This window comes from Arvicola amphibius, chromosome 7 (genome assembly GCF_903992535.2).
Source record: "Arvicola amphibius chromosome 7, mArvAmp1.2, whole genome shotgun sequence".
Taxonomy (NCBI): domain Eukaryota; kingdom Metazoa; phylum Chordata; class Mammalia; order Rodentia; family Cricetidae; genus Arvicola; species Arvicola amphibius.
Genome location: NC_052053.1, coordinates 24,507,590 through 24,523,050, shown reverse-complemented (window position 1 = coordinate 24,523,050; position 15,461 = coordinate 24,507,590).

The following is a 15,461-nucleotide window of genomic DNA, read 5'->3' as shown; positions in this document are numbered from 1 at the left end:
CATTTGCTCAACTGTGTTAATAGCAGCATTATTTGTAACAGCCAGAACCTGGAATGCCCCTTAACCAAAGAATGTATAAAGAAAATGTGGCACGCTTATACACCAGAGTAGTACTCAGTGGAAAAAAACCAATGACATTTTGAAATTTGTGTACAAATGGATGAAACTAGGAAAAAAACATCCTGAGTGAAGTAACCCAGGCCCAGAAAGACAAACATGGTACGTACTCACTCATAAGTGGATATAAAGCAAAGGGTAACTAGTCTATAATCCATGACTATAATCCCCAGAGAAGCTCGGTATCAAGCAGAACCATAACAGAAACATACATATATCCTCCTAGGATGGGGAAATAGAGAAAATCAGGAATATGGAGGTGGCGGGTGGCAGGAGAAGAGAGGGTAGAGAGGGAGGAGGAGGGAGAAGGGGAGGTGGGGGAGGAGAACATGAGGGAATGGGATGGTTGATATGGAGGTAGGGCAGAGAGGGAAAGCAAGGAAAGAGATATCTTAATTGAGGGAGCCATTGTGGGGCTATCAAGAGTCCTGGCACTAGGAAAATTCTCAGGAATCCACAAAGATGAGCCCAACTAGGACCCAAAGCAATGGTGGAGAGGGTACCTGAACTGGCTTTCCCCTGCAGTCAGATTGATGACTACCTTAATTGTAATTGTAGAACTTTCATCCAGTAACTGATGGAAGCAGATACAGAGTTCCAAAGCAAAGCACTGGGCTGAGCTTCCAGGGTCCAGTCGAAGAGAGAGAGAAGGGATGATATGAGTGGAGGGGTCAGGTCCGTGATGGGGATGCCCACTGAGGCAGCTTACTGAGCTGGAGGGAGCTCACTGACTCTGGCCTGAGAGTGGGAGAACCAGCAGGTAAACCAGTATGGGATCATGCTAGGCCCTCTGAATGTGGGTGACAGTTGCGTGGCTGGGGCAGTCTGTGGGGTAATTGGCAATGGGGCCAGGATTTATCCCTACAGCTTGAACTGGCTTTTTGAAGCCTACTCTCTTTGGAGGGCTACCTTACTCAGCCTAGATATAGAGGAAGGGCCTTTGCCCTGCCTCAAAGCAATGTGCCAGACTTTATTTACTCCCCATGGGAAGCCTTACCCTCTCTGAGAACTAAATGGGGAGTGAGGTGGTGGGAGAAGGGAGGAAGGAAAGGGGTGGGAACTTGGGATTGGTATGTAAAATTTCAATTAAATAATAATAAGAAAGAAGTTAAAATGGAGATAACCTTGCACCGTTAAATGCTCTCCAGCTGCTAAGGCATATCACAATTTCCCTTAACTTTCACAACCATGTTGCAAATTTAAGGTAATCATCTTCACTTTATGGATATGGAAAATGAGTCCTTGATACATCAAAGAACCACACACACACACACACACACACACACACACACACACACAAAGTGGCTCCCAAACACTTCTTTCTGAAAGTAGAACCATATTTTGCAAGTTAGTTTGGAGAGCGTAGGTATGCAAGAGTCCAGATTGAAGAAAGAAGGACAGAGAAAGAAATGAAATGGAAGTGCAGGCCAGCCACATCCCTGACAATCCTGAAGGGGTGGGTGAGAAGAATGGGACCACTGGAGTCCTATGTCGAGAACAGTGGTCAGATCTTACAGGCAGTTCTTTGATCCCCACGCATGGGATCCCCAGGAAGCTCAGTTTTGCTTGGATGACCCCAAGCTGAGATTGACATCTGGAGGCCAATTTCTTGTAGTTGGATAGTATATCCTTCCTTGAAGAGGGATATAGGTGGACCACCATTGTGCCTAGTGTGACACTAATCCTACAGAAAACTATTTGAATGGGAAGATATTCATTTTTCTTCTAACATAAAAAAAGGAATGGATTGTGGAGACACAGAATTCTCCTCCTCTGTATCCTGTGGCACCTTCTGTCCTGTCTGTCTTGGCAAGAAGGTTTCTTTTCCTGAGATCACCCACCTTTCCCTGAAATTATTTGTCCTAGGAGAATGAAGAGACACCCAATCGGGAGCAAAATGACAAAGGTCTTGTCAGCGTCTTACATACGTGTATGGTCAAATGTTCAAGGCAAGTCATGTTATAATTCGCTCACAACTACAATGGCCGTTGAGGTGGACGCCATTTTTATATCTTTATTTGACACCACAGCAGGGGAAGACTGTGAGTGAATTTGCTTCCAGCCTAAGAACACATAACTAGTACTTTCAGAAGGACCCAGTTTCTTAACCCCCACACATTGCGGCTTTCTCCACATCAAAAAGACACTAAGGAGGTTTCAGTGACACGCTATAAATATGCTTGATCAAATGCCACATAGAGTACCACAGCTTCTTCTCAACCTAAAGCCACCCACCAAAGTCCTCAGGTTACTCTTCTATTTGAAACAAGAACCTTCTGACTAAACTCATATTCTCCCTCAGGCAATCTGTTCTGACCCAGTTGGACTCGAACCAATCGCCTTGCTTATGAGAATACTCCCCGGTGGCTTTAAACTCTAAGGGGGTAAAAATCTTAAAGAGTGACCAGGAAGGACAATAGTGTGAGTTTAGGTTCTATGTGAGATCAGATCGGGTTTAGGGTGCTGATCCCCTGCCTCCACTATCCTAGATTGGTCTATAACACAATCTGACTCTCGAGTGCTTAAAAATAGAGATAATTGAACACCCCACGCTGTGATGTGGGGCCTTGAAACTCAGTACTGAATTCAGTGGTGGGAGGGCTAATTTGCATTAACTTAGTCATGCCCACCTCGTCAACTTAGATAACTGATGTTAGGTCCCTAGAGTCTCCTAGGAACCTGCGTGCTCCTGTGAGCACAGCCGATGAGGACTTAGACCAGGATTTCACTCCCAGCTCTCTGTCGTAGTTCTGTGATCTTACTCAAGGATTCAGACCCTTTCAACACAGGCTTTGAGACTTGGGATGGGTAAATTCACTTTCATCTAATCCTGCACTGCTTAGAAATGAAGCAGGCACAAAGACTCCCATACAGTCATTGGGAGAGTTGATTGGAACAGTCGTCTCTAAAGTGTTTCTCTAGAGCCTGTGCGGCTAACATGGCAGCGTGGTTTTTTTTCTTCAGTCCCATGAGCCTCTTAAGGCAGTGTCCTAATGTGCCTCTGTTGAAATGGATGAGGAAACAAACCAGCCAAGAGGGATCAACCCATGGTCAGGAGGCGGTACAGTCTCATGGGAAGAGAGGGGCTAGGCAAGAACTGAGCACGGCACTTCCAGAAGCCATCTTACCTTCTTCCTTGATGAACCCGAGTCACAGCAACTGCCATTTCCGCAGAAGCACTCAGAGAGCAAGAAGAGAGGAGAACAAAGACCAGAGAGTAAACATGGCTGATAAAAATCACCCGAGCTCAAGAGCAAAGAAAAGGGTTTAGTTTACCGAGTGTGGGGGATGCATTTTGAGTTCCCTGGATTTCATTCACTTAAACCAGGAAGCAAGCATTGCAAACGGCTACAATTTTCCTCAAACAAAAATGAGGGAACTCAAAGGGAAATCTGAAACGGGCATTGCATGACCCATCTCACGGTTTGCAAAACACACAGAGAAAAAATACGGGATATTGGAAGTGAAAGGGCTGAAGGTCTATTACTAAGACACGGACCTGTGCTCATGCGTTTTTCAAAAAGAAAATCAGCGAAGGATCTTAAATGGAGTAGCGTAGAGGGACTTGGGAGCTTGAAGATGCTCGCTCTGGAGAGGCAGGAAGCCATGCGACTGTTAGAATAGAATGGATAAAACAACCTGACTCTTGCTTCGAGATGATCTCCATCATCGTACTGTGAGTACAGACTGTAGGGACATAGGGAAAGAGGGAGCATGGGGAAGAAGCTGTTATAATAAGTCAGGCAAAAACGACGGTAGCTTGGGCAGGGTGACAGCAGTAGTGAGTACCCAGGTGCTTGGTGTGTTTCAAAGGTAGAAATAAGTGAATCAGGTGAAGAAAGAAAACAAGTCCAGGATAGCTCCAAGGTCTTTCCTCAATCCTGATTAATGTATATGCTGTGCCCAGAAAGTTCACGAACACAGTTTAATCTGGGGAAGGTGATATGATCACATTTGTGTGTCTAAACGATAGCTGTGGTGGCATCATAAGGAAAGGGCTACAGATGGATGGGGAAAGAGGTTTTAGTTAAAGGCTGAGCAGGTTAGACAGGAATATGTTCATTATGGGCCATTTGTATACTTCCTCTCATTTACACAGTTTAATTTAGAGATAGATAGATAGATAGATAGATAGATAGATAGATAGATAGATAGATAGATAGATATAGATAGATGACAGATAGATGGATGGATAATAGACAGACAGGCAGGCAGGCAGACAGATAATTATAAAAAATAAAACTCGGCCGGGCGATGGTGGCGCACGCCTTTAATCCCAGCACTCGGGAGGCAGAGGCAGGCGGATCTCTGTGAGTTCGAGACCAGCCTGGTCTACAAGAGCTAGTTCCAGGACAGGCTCTAAAGCCACAGAGAAACCCTGTCTCGAAAAACCAAAAAAAAAAAAAAAAAAAAAAAAAAAAAAAAAAAAAAAAAAAACTCATTAAACCTGTGACTTTGGAAAATTGCTTAAGATATAGACTAGCATAGCTCCTTAATTCCATGTAAAATATATTCAGTGGGATAGTCAACAGATTAAAGTGGGGGGAAATTATGATGATAACAAGCAGATATCAACTGTGGGGGAAACATACTGTCTATTTGGTGAATCTCACATTTTTATGTAAAATCATTTGAATAGCACACCATTTGGGTTATACTCCCAGCTCACAAGCTGCACTATCCCACACTATTCTGAGAAATCTCCTTGAACTGCGGTCACATTCGGTCAATAGGACGCAGACATTGGTTGTAGTAAATTGTACCAGACAGAGGGCCATCTGATGCTGTCTTCTGGAATGGGAGTGTGTGACTGAAGCAGCAAGGTAGCACTGACAAGTTAGTAAGATGATAATCTCTCGGTGCAAGAGCTACTCCTGTCCATCCCTGCAGTCAATGAAGTAAGAGAGTCGCTCAGAGGAGAAAGAGAGCACACACAGCAATGCTGGCACAGGAGACAGAGGACTGACAGGGACTCAGGGTCTAGTCCTGGACATTTTCTGAAGCCAAGGGGTCTTTCTACACTGGATGCTTAAGAAATTTGTATATGGGAACAATTCACTATTGAATATTTAATTAATTTAATTTGTTTAATTTTTATTACCTTGTACTAAAGGTAATAGAAATCATACCTAATAGTGATTTCTGTATTGAGGAAACAGAGTAGATAGCTTTTTCCCCTGCATATTCACATATACAACTCTTGGAGTTCAATATCTAAATTCATTTTCCAGCCAAAGAACATATATATTTTAAAGATATCTTGACTTCAGAATTTGAGTTTAAGAATATGTTACTTTGGAAAAGAGTAACTTTTGTTTCCACAGAATATGAGAACCTGTGGACTCTTTCCAGCTAATGTGGTTTGATGGAACAAGACCCCTTGAAAGGTCTCCGTGAACCCTAAAAATATTTCATCTGACAAATGGCAGGAAGCAGTTTGAAGAAAACAACACTCAAATTCCCAAAATGGTTGTTTATAAATGTGTTTTCATTTAAAGGAGGTTGATTATAAATGGTTAATGGTCACAATCAAGGTTTATCAAAAAGGGGAAAAAAAGCTGGGAGGTGGTGGCACATGCCTTTAATCCTAGCACTTGGGAGGCAGAAGCAGGCAGATATCTGTGAGTTCAAGGCCAGCCTGCTCTACAGGGCAAGTTCCTGGACAGGCTCCAAAGGTACAGAGAAAACTTGTCTCACTCTTTCCCCCAAAAAAACCTAAAGAAAAAATGGGATAGAGATAAAAACTTTGCATTGGTATGGACCTTGATCTAGTGATACAAATTTAAGGTCAATTTTGTTACACTGTGTATATATATTTCTACAGTTATTTAAGGTATTGTGTTTGTGTAGCTAATGTAAAAATATAATGTATAGTTAAGAAATACAGATTAATAGTTATCTATAATAATTAAAATTTCAATTATGACAGTAATTAAACTAATTAATTAAATTTAAAAATAATTTCTAGATATACAGAGATATATTTCAGTTATATAATTTTCAACACTTCAAAGACCTACAGAATAAGGCATTTTAAAGGTTTTAAGAACTTAGACTCAAATTTAGAAGTCAAAATATCTTTATGTTGGTTTAGCTTTGCAGCCCCCACAATCAACTGTCTCCCTGCAGTTAGTTCTGTCTGAATCTGTCTTTATTGTGTATCTGTAACTCTTTTCTGAAAAGGAGAGTTTTGTGGGGGTATTTATTTCTTTTTTTTCAATGCTAAGCAGGCATGGCTAGAACTAATGCTGCAGCTTGCCTGTTGGCTCTGGCCCATCCAACATGGCAGAACTATGTTCACCACCTCTGTGAGCCATACTCACTGTCCCAACTCCAGGAATGCAGCTGGTCTATACCACCATTAAGCAGCTATAGCACTCTGCTCACAAAACCCATTTAAGTGCTCTGTAGCAGAACCAGAGCCATTCATGCTGCCAGAACGAACCAGGAAGCCATCTCTTAAAGAAGCCACACTTCTGTTTGTGACCAGCAAACAGAGCCTATCTGAAAAACTGTGGCTACCAAGAAGCTCCAATTAACTCCTGATTTCTTGGGTCTAGAAGCCCTTTCTTTAAAGCTTTTTTTTTTTTTTGGCTTTGTGTTGATATATGTTGCTGAACTTTGTGCACCATTATGTGAAATGAAGACTTCTTTCATTTTCCAGATACACAGACCCAAATAACCACACAAAATCTATATTAATTGCAACACTGTTTGGCCAGTGGCTCAGGCATATTCCTAGCTAGCTCTTATATCTTAAATGAACCCATTTCTATTAATCTGTGTATCACCAAAAGACTGTGTTTACTGGTAATGTTCTGGCATTTTTCTCCTTTGGCAGCTACATGGCATCTCCCTGACTCCACTTCTTTCCCCTGGCATTCATTTTAGTTTTCCTGGCTACTTATATTCTGCCCTGTGATAGGCCAAGACAGCTTATTATTAACCAATGGTAATAAATCATATTTATAGCATTCAGAGGGAATCCCATATCAGTTGGCTGGGGAAATGGCTCAGTTGCTAACATATCTACCACATAAGCATGAGGTCGATATCAATCTCCAGCCTTGCTCCAGCCAGTTCTGGTCATGAATATCTATAACCTTAATGCTGGGGTCAGAGATACACTGATCCTCAGAGAGTATCAGCTAACCAGACCAGTCTTGCAGCAAGCTCTGAGTTCAAAGAGAGAGACCTCTCACAAAAGGTAAGGAGGAGGGCAGTACTGGAAGATACCAGATATCAACCACCAGGCAAAACATGAGCTCACACTAGCACATACATGCACAACAAACACCAACACACACACACACACACACACACACACACACATATGTCACCAGGCACTGAAATCATTCCTGTACCTGCCTGAATCTTCCAGGAACTGGAGAATATAAATATATCTTAAAGCACAACAGTTGCTGCTTTCTCAAAGATACATAATCATGTGGTATTTCAAGGATTCAGATTTCCCAATTCTTTAAGCAAAGGTAGGTATTTGAGGTTTTTATAGAAAATATTTCTAGTTTTTAAAGTGAGCTACAAATTAGTGTTAGCGCTATGACTGCCGAATAGCATACCTGTGCACCGTTAGCCTGTGTTCTTTCCTGAACTGCTGAAGAAAGGAAATACGAGAAAGTCTGTAGCACCTGAGGAGAATTCCATGGTCCTTTTGCAGAGATACTTGTGTATAAAAAGAATCATGGTGTCCTAGCAGCAAAATTAGCTTGATGAATTTAGCGGAATAGTCACCAAACATCCACCAAACATCCACTGTCTGTGAGAAGGGGAAAAGTTCAGATGGGACAGCATCACTCTCCTCTCTGTTAGGAGCAATAAACCAATCATACCTTTGGCATCAGTGATAAATAATAGGAGATGTGTTCTATTCTGATACTGGTTTCACACCAAGAACTCACAACACTGCTAACATTCTGGTGAGTTTGGGGTCAGAGACCTGTCATCAGACTGATTAGGGTGCCACCATGGTATCCGTGATTTGGGTCAGCTCCTTTTGGTTCTGTGGCAGTCCAGATGGAGTGGTTTGGTTCGGTTAAATTTGGAGACTATGTATTCTGTTGAGACTACTGACTTGACCAATCAATTCAGCTTTTTTTTTTTTTTTTTGGTTTTTCGAGACAGGGTTTCTCTGAAGCTTTTTTTAGAACCTGTCCTGGAACTAGCTCTTGTAGACCAGGCTGGTCTCGAACTCACAGAGATCTGCCTGCCTCTGCCTCCCGAGTGCTGGGATTAAAGGCGTGCGCCACCACCGCCCGGCTCAATTCAGCTTTTATACAACAAAAAGAATCAGAGACAATAGTTTAAAATTTGTGGTGCTTGTGTCCGGATAAAAATTCATTCACATAGTGAGATAATGAGACACAGTAGGTCCACAATCTGTAGCGTGTCTACTCCTGGTCTAACCTTGGTATCCAAACAACTCTGTGATTCTGAAAGAAGACATTTGAAGACTCTGAACCTCACTCTCTTCCTTGGGAAATAAGAGTTTACAGCCGCCACATTAACTAACTTACAAGGACACTGAGGTTATACCTAGGATGAAATTAGGTAACTTATTGAACAGTGCTTTGTAAATTGCCAAGTGGCATGGGATTGTTTAATGATTAACACCAAAACTTCATGCTTCAACAATAAATACTGGCTGCCTGCCAAACCATCATCATTGTTTTCCTTCCTTCTATTCCTTCACTCAAATATCTCTGGCTCATTCTTGCTCTGGAACCCCCCTTGAAATACATATGCATGTCTGCTTATAAACGCACAGCACAGCACAGCACAGCACAGCACAGCAGAGAGAAATTCTTCATCCCTGGGATTCTATTCTTACTAGATCCTGCTGTACCCTAAGTCCTCTGATTTCATTCATTCCCCTAGTAGACTTGCAAGCTACCTCTCCAACGTCCCTCTTCACATTAGCCCACTAATGGCAGAATAAATATCATTGCTGACCCAATTTTCTATCTAAGAGGAGTCATTTGCAGACAAATGGCTTATCCAAACATGCCCTTGGGCCAGCTCACTAGAGAAGCCTAAAGGTTAAAGCGGAGTGTGCCATTCCTTTTAGAGCTTATTAGATTACTTCCAAGAAACTCACTTATAGTCCCAAACAGCAACTAGACTCTTGCAAACCAGGGGAAATCTGAGCCAAGCGAGTGCTGTGTGAAGCTACTTCCAAATGTGTGTAGAATTCGATCAACAACGCAAGAGTCACAGACAGTGTAGAAAAGCAAGCTTGTTTAGAAGAAAAACTTGGTTCACACCTGCTGGCCACTCCTTCATCAGAAGAGCCAGTCCCCTGCTTGGTAAATGATGCCCCTCTCTTTTATAGTACTATTTCCGATCACAAATATAAAAGGCTTCCCTTACTGTATTCTGAGCTGTGTGAGAGCAGAGAGAATTTGTCTACTGTGTATTTCAGCCACTATTTCAGGGCCTGAGCTATAGTAATTATGGAATGAAAAGCATGTTAAATCAAAAGTATTCATTACAAGTATAAAAGAAAGTGTTTGCATAAATTTAGGACATCTAATTCATAATTCTTTATGAATTAGAAATACAAATTGAAGACTAGCTGGACTTTGTGGCATCCAGAGCTGGTTCTAGCATTGTCTCTAGTCCCAGTTTGAGTCTTCTGCATTGCAACTACTGTTCATATCTGACACTGGACATATTTTCTGGTGAGAGCTTTTGAATGACCCATTCCATCATAAGGCCTTTGGACCAGTATTTCCACCATGGCTACTACCTAGAGCCAGCACTGGGCTAGCATCCTCTATAAACTTTTCTTCCCAAGTTTGCTGTTTGTTCTTTCACTAATATTTTGAAATATTTGAAATAATATTCCTACCGGCTTTGGTAGGAATATTCATGTCATAAAAATGAGCAAATGCCACAATCAACATCAATTCACACACCATTCGCTAAGCTGCATGCTGATTTAATGGTACGGAACCTGACAGGTGAGCCCTTGGACACTGTGAGGAAGGACTAATAAGGGTGCACTAATTCTAACTTAATTATACAATGCCAGGCCAGAAAAAGCCACTATCCCATTCTTCCAAAGAACTCGAACTTCTCAGGTCAAATCCCACTAAGTTTGAGTGGCCGCTGGTTCCTGACACTGTTAAAGATTCTTTGCATTGTTTCTACATGGAATACCTCCTTGACTTATGCCTGTCAGAGCAAGACAGGAAGAGATGATGGATGCCAAAGAGTTACTGCTTTCTGTTCACTTTTCTGGTCTTTGTATCATCCAGTATTATATAATCTAACAAATATGACTATTGGCCCAAAGGGTTTAAACCATATAACAAAAATAACATTGAAGTTTCTTCACCTGCATTTTTAAGGGACTTTCTCATCTTCACCAAACAAGAAGGAAATATTTCTTTTAACATGCCCCACAAAGGTCTTACATACTTAGAAGGAAGATAGACAATGACCACCAGCTGAGTCATGGCTTCCTAATGTCAACACCATTTGTATTTTGTTTTTATCTTTTCCATCCAGCTAAAAATCTTATTCTTTTAGAAATCATACTTTGGATTCAGCTTTACATCTTAACATGGTTACATACAGAAAAATAAATCTGATTTTTAAAAAATTAAGTTCTAAACAAAAAATCCACTCCATTGGAAGTTGGTACATAAAAAGAACACATTGCAAGAGAAAATATAAGGATAAATGAAAGCTCCTAGTGGTTCCACCTGGATTAACTTCACTCTTTGATAAAATAGGTCCCCGGATATTTGTAAATATTTGAAGAACTTCTGCAAATAATAGGGTTCTACTATCTGATCTTGAAGTTGAAGTTATAAAGGAGTTGAAGCCTAGCTCTTCACATCCCTTAACTAAAGAGGAAAGCTTCCTTAAAGTTGAATGGTAGAGACGAATTTATTTACTTGTTTATGCATTATCAGATTTTAAAATAATGCTTACAGAATTATTTGGGTGTGTGCTTCTGCATGTATGTGTATGTGCGTTTGAATGGATGTCATGTGTGCCAGTGCCCATGAAAGGTGTTGGATTCCCTGGAGCTAGAGTTACAGGCCATGGTGAATGACCTCATCTAGATATAAGAACGTAACTCAGGTCCTCTGGAGGAATAGTAAGTATTCTTAACTGATGAGCCGTCTTTCCAGCCCCATAATTTTAAAGTGAATTTTAATGAATGATGTAGCTAGATGCATACATTGACCATACCGGGATTCTTCTAATTAGGGTTTTGCTTTGTTTTGCTTTGTTACCACCTGTGCACGTGAGTGAGCGTGTGTTTGTGTGTGAGTACATATGTGTATACATGTGTTAACACAATAAATTCAATTGGTAACCTGCTTAACATGTGTGAGGTACCAGCTTCTAACCCCACCACCAAAAGGTGGGGATAGATATAGTGAAATTGCCAACTATAACTGTAGGTGATCTTATATCTCCTTTCAGTCTCTCCGGTCTCGGTTATTAGGTCCATTCATAAGTGTTTGGAGATTGATTTTTGTCTTCCTGATGAACTGACTCTATAAGGAATATCTTCTTCACTCTGGGTAAATTCCTCATCCCAAAGCTTACCTTTTCTAATAGTCGTGAAGCTATAATGTGGAATGAGAAAGAAGTCATTTTCATTCATGCACATCCTTACTTTTTCAGCTTTCATCCCCGCATCTGTCCAAGTTCGGATCAAGTGTGCTTTCCTTTGGTCTGAGATTCCGTTAAATTTTTTTTCCCCCAGTGGGAATTGTTTAGGGTGAATTCTTTCAGCTTTGGTTTATTTGAAAAAGCTTTATTTTAACCTCATTTTTGTAGGATACTTTCACAGTGCATAATATTTTAGGTTGACAGTTTTACTTTCCATTCTGAGAAATGCCATTCCGATGACTCTGACTCTCATCATCTCTAATGAGAGGTCTGTGTTCCTATCTTCACTCCTCAATACATGGGTTTTTTTTCCCCTGACTGCTTTGGATATATTGTCCTTATTACCAAACCTTGGTTAACTGTTAAATAAAAAAACCTGGGTGTCATGTTAATGATTTTGGCGTTTTGTTTGTGCTTAGATTTTGGACTTTGTGGGGTGGGATCCTTAAATACATGTGAAAATGATATTCCTTGTTTTGGAATGCCTCTACACATTAGTCCTTCAAACACATTTCTGTCACTCTTCTTTCAGGGATACTCCAGCTTTTCCTGTGTTATATCTGTGAATACCGTCCCTAAATTACTTCAGTTTTCTCACTGATTCTACATTTTACCCTTCCAGAATTCATTTCGAGTAATTTTTAGTGCCAGGCCTTCAAGATCATTGACCTTTTTTGAACTGCAGTCTTAAATCTGCTGACATTTTAGGCAGTGAGAATTCTCATTACAAATAACAACTTCCAATTCTAAGAATTTTAACTGAGTTCTTATCACATCTCACCAACATATTTACACTAAATGTATATTTTCTTTTAAATCCATGAACATACTAATCTTATTGAAAGCAGATCTATGAGTATCTTTGACTCACTGTCTCCCTCTGGTCCCTTTCAAGGATGTATTTGATGTGGGATTCTCCTCTGTATGCTGTGAATATGTTTTATTACCATTGGTTAATAAAGAAGCTGCTTTGTCCTATGGTAGGGCAGAATATAGCTAGAAGGAACAATTAAACTGAATGCAGGGAGAAAGAAGGACGAGTCAGGCAGATGCCAGGTTACTGCCCAAGAAGCAAGATGTGAGGTAACAAACCACATTCCTCATGTTTAAATATAAAAAAATAGAAATGTATTAATTTAAGATGCAAAAGCTATCTAGAAATACACCTGAGTTATTGACCAAACAGTAGTATAATTAAAATAGTTTTTGTGTGATTACTCAGGTCTAGATGGCCAGAAAATGAAAGCACAGTCTCTACTTATATAATGATGCCCAATGTTTGGCAATGTATATCCACATAAAGCCTAAGAAAGCTTTGAAAAAAGGGGGGCTTCTAGACCCACAAAAATGGGAGTCAATTGGAGCTTCTTAGTAGCTGCATTTTTTTTTTACTGTCCACAAGCAGAGGCGGGTCTTCTTTAGGAGATTGTTTCCTGGTTTGTACTGATTGCAGAAATGGCTCTGGTTCTTTCAGGAGGGCCTGCCTCAGAGCATTTAAGTGGGGTAAGTGAGCTGAGTGCTACAATATACTTAATGGTAACATAGACAACCCACTGCATCCCTGGTGCTGGGGCAGTGAGCATGGCTCACAGAGGCAGTGAACATACCTCTGCCATGTTGGATGGGGCAAAGGCAACAGGCAAATTTGCAGTGTTAGTCCTAGTTATGCCTGCTTAGCATTAAAAAAATCTCTGCTTGTCAGAAAATGATTACAGATATACAACAAGACAGATTCAGACAAAAAAAAAAAAGATCTCTGAATGGGTAACAGTGTTGGATAAATGTACACGGGCTTAGGAGAAGGAGAAGAAAGAGTACAGACAGCCATAGATTAAAGGAGTAAAGATAAATAAATATTAAAAGGTAAAAGAAGAAAAAATAAGCCACATAAAGGTATAATATATACAGAGAGTCTGAATATGTGTATTACTGTGTTTTCTTTGGATTTTTATTTTTGACTACTAATGAGTTTGCTCCTAAAATCATTGATTCTGGGAGCTGCTAAGCTAAACCAACATATATATTTAAAAGATATCTTGACTTCAGAATTTGAATCTAAGAATAAGTTACTTTGGAAAACAGGTTCTGTTTTTGTTTCCATAGAAGATGAGAACCTGTGGATTCTTTCCAGGCTAATGTGGCTTGATGGAACAAGACCCTCTGAAAGGATTCCATGAGCCCTAAAAATACTTGACCCAACAAACAGCAGGAAGCAATTTGGAGAAAACAATGCCCAAATTCCCAGAATGATTGTTTATAAATGTTTGTTTTCATTTAAAGGTAGTCGATTATAAATGATTATTGGTCATAATCAGTCTCTTTCTGAAAAAGGGGAATAGAAGTAGAAATAGATATAGAAATGAATACACTTATATGGGCTTTGATTTATTGATACAAATTTAAAGTCAATTTTGTTATATATATATATATATATATATATATTTCTACTCTTATTTAAGGTATTATGCTTATATAGATCATTTAAAAATGTAATATATAATTTAAAATTACAGATTAATAGATAGTGATTTATAATAGTCAAACAAAGTCATGTTAGTTAGGTTTTCTAGATATACAGAGATATATTTCAGTTAGATAATCTTTAACACTTCAAAGACCTACAGAATATGGAATTTTAAAGGTTTTAAGAACTTAGACTTTTCTTGACAGGAGACATGTCTGCTTCTAACAGCACCAATTACTTCACAGAGGTTGATGGACATTGAAGAAACTCATTATGAAATTTGCCTTCAGAGTCTGCGAGACATTCTGCAGGACACAGCAGAAAGTGACTGAACTGTCTTTGGAATTTCCTGCTTCATGGAAATGTCTGCTGGACACTATGGGCCTGAAGGCTGAAGATGGATGCCCCAATGGTACAGAGGAACTTTGGGTGACTGTCCAGGCAGCGAGTTGTCTCTGTCATTTCTAGAGTTTGAAAGTTGCATATTTCTTGTTTACTTAGGTAATATTATATCCTGCTGGAGTCTTTGATGGAGTTGAAGAATAAATAGATAGTTATAGCTTTCCTTAGTTATGATAAAAGATAAAATAGATTTAAATATTGTAACTGTAATTCTTGCTTGATAACTCTTTTGTTACATGTAATTTTACTATGTTAAAGTTAAAGCCTTTCTTTTTTGTTTAAACAGAAAAAGGGGAAATGATGGAGGAGTGTCTCTGAGTTACTTTCATTATTAATAAAGAAACTGCCTTGGCCCTTTAAGAGACAGAAAATTAGGTAGGCGGAGTAAACAGAACAGAATGCTGGGTAGAAGGCAGGCGGCAGACGCTTCAGGCAATCACCATAGTGAGCAGTTGCCATGCTTCTCCTCTCCGAGATGGACGCAGGTTAAGATCTCTCCTGGCAAGCCACACCTCATGGTGCTACACAGATTACTAAATATGGGTTAAAGAAAGATGTGAGAATTAACCAATAAGAGGCTGAACCTAATGGGCCAGGCAGTGTTTAAAAGAAAAAAAAAGAAAGAAATTTGCCTTCAATGTGACAAGGCTAGCCATTTGGGAAAAAAAAAAAACTGCTCTAGCCTTGACTTCTTAATGGTATACTGTATAAACTGGAGATGCAGGATTCACAGAAAAATGACTGCTGATCTTACCAAAAGAAGGTGAGATAGTCCTTTAGGGTTCCTGCTTTATGAAAGAGTCTGTCAGATATTCTGCAGGACACA